We start from the raw sequence: 8,691 nt of genomic DNA, 5'->3' as shown, positions 1-8,691 counted from the left end.
GAGCCCCAATTTCCCCTTCTGTAAAATGGAGATATTTGTTGTGTGTCCTACATGATTGCATGTTTTATATATGCAGACTTAGTGTAGACAGCAAGTATTCAGCGAGCAAGACCAGAATCCAGTGCCTCTCACCATCTCTTTACACAGTTCCTCCACAGTGCTCCAACTGGAAGTAGGCTGTTCCTTCCTCAACTAGGGGAGCACTCATTATCTTTATCAGAAGTCTGGTTTCATGCCTCAGAAACAAACTCTGACTGACAAACAGCAAATAGGATTTTGCTAAGACGCTATTAGGGTCACAAAATGGAAGAAATGAAAAATCATTTCCTGGGAAGAAGCCATGGCTGCCCTAGGGATCTCAGCAGCCCGTTGGGGATGGTATTGAGTGAGTCAGTGCCAACTCTTTCTTCCCATGGGTCTCTCTCCACTCAAAATCCAAATTTGTAGAAGATCTAATTAACCTAGCTTGAGTCATGTGCCCACCATGAGGGCAAGGGTGGTTGGCAGCCCACTGGAAAGATATAGAATGGAGGAAAGGCAGTTCTACAAAGGAGAATGCTCTCAAATCAAGGAATTTCGTTATTTAGTCCTCAAGTGACTCTAAAACCAACTTCGTGTGTGGCTAGTTGTATTCACTTGTGCTTCTGTCTTAACATCCAACTAGACCATTAGTCCTGGGGGTCAGGATGGGAACTGAGGGGAGGGCACTGCTGTCTTATGGTTAGAATCAATATGGAAGCCCACAGACTGGCCTGGTGGCTTGCGCATAATTGGTGCTCAATAAATATCAGATGATTGATAGAGTTTGTCGATTTTATTACAGTCCTTGGTCTTTCCAGGCCAAAAAACAATTTCGATCTTTCCTTATCCCAGCTCCTAAACCTGAAAACCCCTATCTACATGCAGTCACCAAGAAAGCAATCAATCAATAACAATTCACCTAATTAGCTTGCTTCCATGAACCAATAGGTTCCTCAGGCCTAGCCACTTCCCATCACAACCACTGGGTGAGGTGTCAGGTGTCTTGCCAAGGGACTTGATTAATAAGTCATTATAATTGAAGCTGAATACAATTAATTGCATAATTTTGAACTCTTCAAGTTTAATTCCACAAAAATTACATCACAGAGTTGGGGCATGATGAAGTATTTCTAATGAAAGGAATAAACAAAAACCTGCATAAGCACTGGTTTGTATTTGTGACATATTATGCACATGCCAGGCATGGACTCTTGCCATTTCTGCTAACAAAAATTTGTAAAGCTTGGAGCGGCCAGTTAGCTCAGCTGGTTAGAGAGCAGTGCTCATAACACCAGGGTTGCACGTTTGATCCCCACATGGTCCACTAAGATGCGCCTCCACAACTTGATTGAAACAACTACTTGACCTGGAGCTGATGGGTCCTGGCAAAACACAGTTTTCCAATAAAGGTTAACTATTTAAAAAAAAAAACTACATTAAAAAAAACTTGCAAAGCTCAAATACGTTTATGAATTCCTAAACATGTGGCCCATTATTGAAAAACCAGACACCCTTATCCTAGTCAAACCCAATATTTTAATACCATAAGTGACGCCCTCTTTAAATCTACCCTGGTATTGTTCTTTCTGTAGAGATAGACCCCAGATTGGTTCATATAGTTTTTGGGGTTTTTTGTTTTGGGTCTTATTTTCTTTCTCTTTGTAGTTCCCTTAAATTTGTTCTTTCAAATGGTTATTAACTTGCTAGAGGACATGTCAGAAAATAGATGACGAATAAAAATAGTGCTGTCCGCCTTTGACAAAACTTTTACCCAATTGAGCAGGCAGGATTTTCATGAAGAAAATCTGAGAAATTAATTAATTAACTGTAACTGAATTTCACCTCTTTAACCTTAACTCGTGAGCAAACCTGAGCTAAATAAACATCTGACCATTCAATCTCTTCCACTTAAGGTTAACTTGAGTTTATTATTCAGGCTACTGCCCTTGTGTATTAGGCAACGCATAAATTACGCATACTAATTACCCTGGATGGGGCACCACTTTAATGAATTCTTTTAATTAAACTGCAACACAGTGGTTTTGCACAGGATGGTCTATATTTCATCCTTAAACTACGTTAACCTTCATCTTTGTCTGGGCAGCTCATATGTCCAACTGAAGAAGGTCTGAGTTTAATTCATCTAAGTATATACATTCAGCAACACACACACACACACCCTGGACTATCAGGAAATTTTGAAAAATTGTTTCTCTTCTGCTTTGGGTTTAGGAAATTATATGCCTCTGTGACAAGTTATGATTCTGCTGGGGATACTAAAGTGGGGAAAAAGGGCAAAACAAAACAAAAAATTGAAATGATGGAATCAATCAGCATTACTGATATTAGTCCTTAAAAATAAGAAGAATAAAAATCATATTAAAATGTTTTTACTAATATGTGCTACTAACCATGGGACACTCTTCACTTTGTGATCTTTGTATTACAGAATTTACAGTAAATAATCTATATCATGAGTTTAGTTTTCAAAGATGCAATTAGTTTTCTATTACCTGGAACCATTTGTGGATGGAGCAGTAGAGAAAATTGAAACCCATGTGTATTTTAGCCGTGAATATTAGTCTTCCTTTGTCTTTACTGAGTCCTGCTTCTAGGTGTTAAAATGGACAGCTCCGGGTTTTACCTCCCTGATATCTGAAGGTGGGGGGAGTACCAATGGGAGGAGGGGTGAAAATCAAACAGCCGAAAGACTATCTAGATACTGGGAACCTTGATAACCCCCAGCTCAGTCAATGCATATTGAGCACCTACTGTATTCCTGTCACTATGCTTGGGGCCAGACTATCATGGTGATTGATAAATGCTCTGTTTTTGTTTTTGTTTTAACAAAAGGAACACTTGCATATTTATATGCAATTCAGAAAGGTTCACACACAAAAATCTGTTGAGGGATTTGCTTCTGGGAAGTATTGGAGATCTGAGTTGGGAGGGAAAGGTGCTTATTATTCTTTATTTCTTCCTCTTCCTCCTCCTCCTCCTCCTGTCATGACTATGTCATACCTTTTAATTCAAAAAATAAAAAACAGGGCCGGCCGAGTGGTGTGTTGGTTAAGAGCTGGCTTGGGATGCCAGAGAACCCCGGTTCGGATCCCACATATGAGGGCCAGTGACACTGCCCTCCACAGCTAAGATGCCGAACAACAGCTCAACCTGGAGCTGGGCTGTCGTGAGTCGCTGGTGATGGTGTAGGCTGCAGCCCCTGTGGCAGTGGGGTGCCATGAGCTACCGTGTGTAGCCAGCATCCGCAGTGAGTGGCCGTCCAGAAGCCGGTGACTGATCTGCCTCGCCCGGGAAGAGCGCAATGATGGTGCCAACTTGGGCCAGTGAAGCAACGTCCTCCACAACTAGACTGAAGAACAAAAAGACAGCAACTTGTCTGTTCCCTTTCCCCCAATTCCCCAGCACCGTTCCCTTTCCCCCAATTCCCCAATAAAAAAAAAATCTTAAAAAAAATTTAAAAATGAAAATAAATAAATAAAAAAATAAAAAAACAGTAAAAATATCTAGAGAGTTTATAGTCCACTGAGAGAAACAAACATATCACAATGTAATGTGATAAGCGTTGTGATAGGTGTACATGTCGGCTACTCTGGAAACACAAAAGAGGGATCACCCAACTCTGCCTGGTGGAGTCAGGGAAGGCTCCTCAGAGGAGGTGGCGATTTAAGTTGGGCCTTGAAACATGAGTGTGAGAGTTTGTCAGGCTGAGCACCACCTCTCGAGTAATGGGAGAGGGATAGTAGTATAAGATGATTCTTCTATCTACCCCAAGATTGTTCTCTCTTAGGAATTCTGTTCATAGATGTGCTCTTGCAGGGTTTTCCTGATGAAATAAGGAAGCAGTGTTTAATTCATCCTAATTTTTGACAAGATGACTGAGAGTGATGCTTTGTAAATGGTCCCAAAGAAAAGTTACTCACTCCAGAAAACAGTTGGATATGCCTGAAATTCTAACTTCAGAATAACTCCAACATCCCTATAAATTTTTCACCAAGTCCCAATTTAAACTGAAAATTGTACAAAAGCAATTGACCCGTAGGATATAACCCTTCATTTTGATGGGAAAGATAAAGAATACAGTCATACCTTGTTGTATTACACTTCACTTTATTGTGCTTCACAGATGTTGCTTTTTTTTTTTTTTTTACTACAAATTGAGGGCAGGACGCTCCACCAGCAAAAAGATTGCGACTCATCTTATTGCAGTGGTCTGGAACCGAACCCACAATATCTCTGAGATATGCCTGTTTAGGGCATTTTTTATCAGCAAAGCCTAGCTCTTAATATCATGTCATTGTGTTTAGAAGTGGAATTCTCGCTCCTTCCTGACCTTCACTTTGGAGCTACAGTAGAGGAAAGATATGGAAAGTGAAGACCACAGTGGTCTTATGTTCCATGTTTTACCATTGATGGAGTTCTTTGAGGCAACAAGCTCCCTTATTCTGGGTCCATTAAGGAGGCCTGTATGGACTGGGCTGTTCCATGTGCCTCAAAGGAAAGGAATCCTGCCCCCTAACCAGTGCAGCAAATCCTAGAGAGGGATTTGGTAGAACTTGGCTGGGTGCTTTAAGCCTCTTAGGAAGTCCATTTGCATATGCAGTGATGGGAAGAGGCCAGCAGATTTATCTCATCACTACACTGGCTGATGCTGGTATGATCAATACCTTTTGGTTATTTACTGAGCCACAGCTATGCATCGGATGTAGGGGATGTAGAGATGAATGTCACTTTTCCTGCTTTCCAATAGCTCACAGGGAAAAAAAGAGTCGCAGACAACACCACAATACAGTGGAATGTGCCCTGCTAACCTGAGCACAGAACAGGAAGCCAGGACCCTTCCCAGTGGAGAGCCTGAAGACCCCTAACTATAGTGCAAATGTACCTTTGAAATGGGAGCTGTTCCAAAATGCCTAACTCCTAACTTTAGACCAAAGAAGCAGAAGAAAGAGAGGATGGCTGAAATACATGGGTAGAATATAATTTAAAGGCAGAGCGTTCTGTAATTGGTAGATGGCTAAGGCTCATGGGAGATTTTTCTCTCTCCTGACCCTCTCAGCAAATTTAGGAAGCCCCGGGCCGGCCGAGTGGCGCGATGGTTAAGAACTCGCTTGGGATGCCAGAGGGCCCCGGTTCGGATCCCACATATGAGGGCCAGTGACACTGCCCTCTACAGCTAAGATGCTGAACAACAGCTCAACCTGGAACTAGGCTGCCATGAGTTGCCGGCGACTGCGTAGGCTGCAACCCTTGCTGCAGTGGGTTGCCATGGGCTACCGTGTGTAGCCAGCAGCCAGCGTGAGCGGCCAGCAGCCGCAGTGAGCGGCCGTCCAGAAGCCGGCGACTGATCTGCCTCGCCTGGGAAGAGCACAGTGATGATGCCAACTTGGGCCAGTGAAACAATGTCCTCCACAACTATACTGAAGAACAAAATGACAGCAACTTGTCTGTTCCCCTTCCCCCAATTCCCCAGCACTGTTCCCATCCCCCCAATTCCCCAATAAAAATCTTAAAAAAAAAAAATTTAGGAAGCCCCACAGCTTGTTAAACAATCTATGACAAAAACTAGGCTCCAGAGTGATTTTTTATGATGACATTGGTGGCTCTGGAGCCAGACAGCCCGTTTGGATGTGATGTGTGTTATGACCTTGAGCAAGTCACTTCGCCCCTCTAACTCAGCTTCCTCGTCTGTAAAACTTGGATAATAATAGGATCTACGTCACAGGCTGATAATGGTGATTAAATGAGATACTGCATGTAAAGTACTTAGCAAAGCAATGGGCCTCTAGTAATTAGTAAGTGTTAGCTATTGTTGTAATTAGTATGAGTAAGGTAAGTGCATCTTGGACCTCAAAGCAAGAAGATTTTATTACTGAATGATTAAAATGAACCTAGGACTCTTGCAAAACTGGTAGAGTATAAGAATGGAAGGTGTCTCAACACCATAAATCACATGGGCATGTGAAGCTCCAAAATACACACACACACACACACACACACACACACATTCATTTCAGTTTATAAACCAAATTACTGTTACAGATGACCCATTCTAAAGGCCTGGGATGAATTCTTAATCACCTGAATGCTCCTTTTATTGGCTTACTTCACAGCTGAGAGGAAACTGTTCATCCTTTCCGAAGCTGTGGATTCCTCAGAGATGATTTGACCAGCACAGAAGCTGAGTGCATGCTTGCTCTCCCATGTGCCAAAGAGGATAGGGCATGTCCCAAATAGCAAGAGCACTGGGGGAAAGCCCCTTGCCCCCAGGAGGGCACACTCAGGCCACAGTGGTGACCAGGAGGCAGCCACCTGTGGCCACCCATTCCCCAGGACTCAGCTTTGATCCCTTTGTGTTTCATGGCTCCCCGGGTGGCATTTTCTGCCCCAGGCTTTCCACATGCAGAGTGTCTTCGTGTGGTCCTCATCGGAACATATGTTATGACATACCATCTGGCCCTTATGCATCTCCCCAGTGACCGTGGTATAAAAACCTGCCTGTTTGGCAGCTACAAGTGCCCACAGTCCCTTGGATTTTTTTCTTGGTCTGAGTGTTTTTCAACATCAATGGATGTAGTTAGGAAGAACGCCACCAAGCATATGGACCCAGGACAGCATTGTGATCACAAGGGGCACGCTACCAGAGGAGCTGCTCTGGGCGAGCCCAGCAGAGGCTTCTGGGCGAATGCAGCGCCTGAGCCAGTGGGACTGGCTCACCGGTTTACAGCTGGGTACAGCGTCACACAGGCTTCAGGCGCAACCTGTGTGAACAAAACGTGACATGTCAGCGGTGCTCATTGACATCCAGGGCTTGGCTGAGGGGAAAGGAGGCAGCTTGCTGAGAACACATGTGTCTGTTGGCTGTATGCGATAGAGAAAATACCGAAACTCTTCAAATCCTGGGGTCAGCATCATGTATATTGCTTCTCTTTATTTCTTTTTTTTTTTAAGCTAAGCCATCCTGCCACCTGTTGGCAGCTCAGTGACTGCTCACCTCGGGCCGGGAATCAAACTGCTGTTGCTCAGAGCTCAAACTCTTGAGCGAGCTCTTAACCAACTGAGCCACTCGGCCGGCCCGTGCTTCTCTTTAAACAGAGGAAGCAGTGCCAGTTGCTGAATAGCAGTTATTTCTAGCGGGTATGGAGGGAGAAGCCACAATCAAGTTCCAGAGAGTTGAAAAGATAAAACTTGAAAGTATAAATTATTGTATGTACATACAGTGGAATCCTAAGCAGCAAAAAGAAAGGATGGGGGAAATTTTTTCTGTATTGATATGGAAAGAACTTCAGGATGCATTAACCAAAAAAAAAAAAAAAAGGAAGATAGAAAATAACTTCTACCATTTGTGTAAAATCGTTGGGGTGAGGCAGGTACGTCTGTATTTGTATATGCATAAGAATGTCTGGTAGGATATATAAGAAACTAATAACAATGGTTACCTATTTGGGGGTGGCAAGAAGAACCTGAGCTAACCTAGAACTGATTTTCCCAGGATTCCTTTCTCTATAAGGTCCCAATTTAGGATTAGCCACAGTAGAAATTTGCATGGGATTTGGAAGTCAGAAGTGAAGTAGTATCAGATTTTAGCTTTAGGCTTTGGACGCTGGTTTAGGGCACCAGGCACTGCAGTAACTTGATAGGCTGTTGCTGATCTGCTAGTTCACTTTGTGGGTTGTATTATACCTGGGAACACAGTTCCTATGGCTCCCACCACATTTCCTCCCTTTGCTTTTCTAAGTCTTGGATGACCAGTATGTGTATAAAACATACTAGCTTTTTCCTGCAAGTCATCCACATGATTGATGATGGAGGCCTAGAGAGACAGATGCAGGTTGCAGTACATCTTCCTGGGTTCTTGTGTGTCCTTGTTCTCCTGCACTTCATCATTAAGTCTTCTTTCTTGACTGCCAACCCAGCTGAGTGTGCCAAATTCAGGCCCAACACCAGACATAGAGGCAATGGCCTTGCATAGACATCTCCATTTGCTCCTACAATTGCATAAAGCCTAATCCCTATAATTTAATTTATAGTGGTTCTGCTTTTCTGATTGTACTCTGGCTGATACAAAACCCCAGAATGTCCAGAGACATGTCTTAGTGTTGTCATTGCTAATAGCACAGCAAACCTAGACATTAGTATCTCCATTTTGCAAGCTGACCCTAGAAAGGTTGGCCACCAAGTTTAGAATCTAACTCTATCTGACTCCAAAACTCATCTCTTTCCACTATACTGTATTGCCTTAGATTCCAAAGTAAGAGAGGAACATAGCACAAAAGAACATTGTTGTCATAACAAAAAATCAGCCTTCTGAATAGACTAAAGAGAATGTTCTCAGCTCGTATTTCAGCACTGAGGCTCCAAGTGGCATTTATATTGTGACACAAGGCAAACATCTAGAACAAAAATGCTTTGGATATTCTGGGGTTGAGGAGATGGGTGTCATTAGCCTTGTAACTTTCTTAGCTATTCTAAATGAGTGCAAGGATGAGAGTTAGCCACGTGATGCTTCATACAACGAACTAAGGAATTTGTATTCATTCTATACAATGTCAAAAAGTCTTCTAGGGCCAACTGAGTGGCACAATGGTTAAGAACTGGCTTGGGACACCAGAGGGCCCCGGTTCAGATCCCACATATGAGGGCCAGTGACAC

Source organism: Hipposideros armiger, unplaced genomic scaffold, assembly GCF_001890085.2.
Source record: "Hipposideros armiger isolate ML-2016 unplaced genomic scaffold, ASM189008v1 scaffold_276, whole genome shotgun sequence".
Classification (NCBI taxonomy): domain Eukaryota; kingdom Metazoa; phylum Chordata; class Mammalia; order Chiroptera; family Hipposideridae; genus Hipposideros; species Hipposideros armiger.
This window is presented reverse-complemented; position numbering follows the sequence as displayed.